At 42.8% G+C, this 2070-nt stretch overlaps 1 pseudogene; it reads left to right on the top strand.

The window, feature by feature from the left end:
- The first annotated feature begins 221 nt into the window (after nucleotides 1–221).
- On the top strand, nucleotides 222–370 carry LOC127582327 (uncharacterized; annotated as a pseudogene).
- The last annotated feature ends 1700 nt before the right edge of the window (nucleotides 371–2070 follow it).

Genomic DNA, 2070 nt, shown 5'->3' with positions numbered 1-2070 from the left:
AATTCCGCCCCCCTCACCGTAAGGGCATGTCCTTGAGGTAGCCCTGGTCCTGACGCAGACCTCTCCTTGTTCAAGCTGTTTCTGTTCTAGTTCCAAGTCAACAACTAGTTTGTCTTTTGTTTTCTTTATACAAAAAGGTAACACTAATGAATGATCTGTAGAAGAATGTAAAGGTTTGCACTGTTTTGTAATTGTATATAGTTTGTCTTTTATTATGAATAAAGTTTATTTTGGAATATAAAAAATGTTCTCCCAGGACGAGGCTATCCCATTGCACTTCGGGTGTGCTGACGCCTGCGACGCCCCCAAATGCGGGATACCCGACTGCAAAATTTGTGGTAGTGGGGGACTGCATTTGCGCTCTCCCCTGACATTCAATTCAAAGACAGAACTGATGATATTCTTCCTCAGCAGCGAAAGCAGAGCCACACGAGTGGTATCGGTGCTGTGTTTTTTATATATAAAAAGGTAACACTAATCATTGATCCGTACACGAATGGAAAGGTTTGCACTGTTTCATTGTTGTATATAGTTTGTTTTTTATGATGAATAAAGTCTATTTTGGATTTTAAAAAAACTGAACCAACACAGTGATCAATGTCTTCATAGTTTTGTTGAAGCCCTGGAGGGAGTGAGCAGGCTTGTTTTGCAAATAGAGCAGTTCAGATTATATCAATGAAACCAGCCTATTCTGCCCTCAGAAAGGTAAAGGGGCAACTGTGACCCACAGTGTGGACCATCTAGAAAATGCCTCGGCTGCTCCCAAACTTTGGACCGCCGCCAAAAAGAAGGACAAGGGCAACTGACAGAGTGGAACACCACCACCTGCCGGTTCCCCTCCAAGTCACACACCATCCTAACTTGGAAATATATAACCGTTCCTTCAACATTGCTGGAACTCCCTCCCCAACAGCACCAGAAGGACTGAAGCAGTTCAAGGAGGCAGCTCCTCACCTCCCTATCAAAGTTAACTAGGGAGCGCCAATTAATTCTGGCATCAGCAACATTGCCCAGTTCCCATAAAGTTACAAAAACATTCCACTGGAGTTGAAGGAAGGGTTAAGAAATGATGACGTCTCAGAACATGAAGAATGTGGAAGTGATATCATGAGAGAATTGTGTGTGTGTTGATCTTAACTGAGGCAGTGTGGGCTCAGGGGTCCTTGTATTTGATTTGGCTCTCCCATAGAAGGAACAAAATGTTTTTTTTTATTACTTTATAAACAATGAAATCATTGGATTTACAACTAATGTTCTCCTGAGTTTTGAATACTTATTTATTTTGGAATGACTTCCTTAATTTGAATACTATTTTATCTTGTCTGAAGGAAACATGTTTCCTGGTGTTATATGCTACCAACATAAATGCCACTGCTTGAAATGCTTTCACGTTATTTGAGAAGATTTTAGAGGATTGACTTCCCTTGGAATGCCAGCCTTATATCACTAACCCATTTCGAAACTTTTAATTGTTGGTGAAATGGAAGAATGCCTGGTGTTTCTGATATCCTCCTTGAGGCAACCTGTCTCAAATGGCTTCTTCCCCATGATATTTAGACAAAGTGAGCACCTCCGAAGAATTTATAACCTTCTGGGAAATGATTCATCCAATGGTGATCTCATAAGAATGTAAGAAAAAGAAGCAAAAGTAGGCCATTTGCCAGCGGCTCTACTTCATTAGGAGTTTGAGGAGATTCGGTCCGTCACCAAAGACTCTTGCAAATTTCTATAAATGGAGAGCATTCTGACTGGTTGCATCTCCTCCTGGTCTGGAGGCTCCAATGCACAGGAACGCAAGAGGCTGCAGAGGGTTGTAGACTCAGCCAGCTCCATCACGGGCACAATCCTCCCCATCATCGAGGACATCTTCAAGAGGCGGTGCCTCAAGAAGGCGGCACCCATCATTAAGGACCCTCACCATCCAGGACATGCCCTCTTCACATTACTACTGTCAGGGAGGAGGTACAGGAGCCTGAAGAGCCACACTTAACAATTCAGGAACAGCTTTTTCCCCATTTCTGAATGGTCCGTGAACCCATGAACACTACCTCATTACTCTTTTTTTACACC

This window comes from Pristis pectinata, chromosome 23 (genome assembly GCF_009764475.1).
Source record: "Pristis pectinata isolate sPriPec2 chromosome 23, sPriPec2.1.pri, whole genome shotgun sequence".
Taxonomy (NCBI): domain Eukaryota; kingdom Metazoa; phylum Chordata; class Chondrichthyes; order Rhinopristiformes; family Pristidae; genus Pristis; species Pristis pectinata.
Note: the sequence above shows the minus strand (reverse complement) of the source record. Positions and strands in the feature narration are given on the sequence as shown.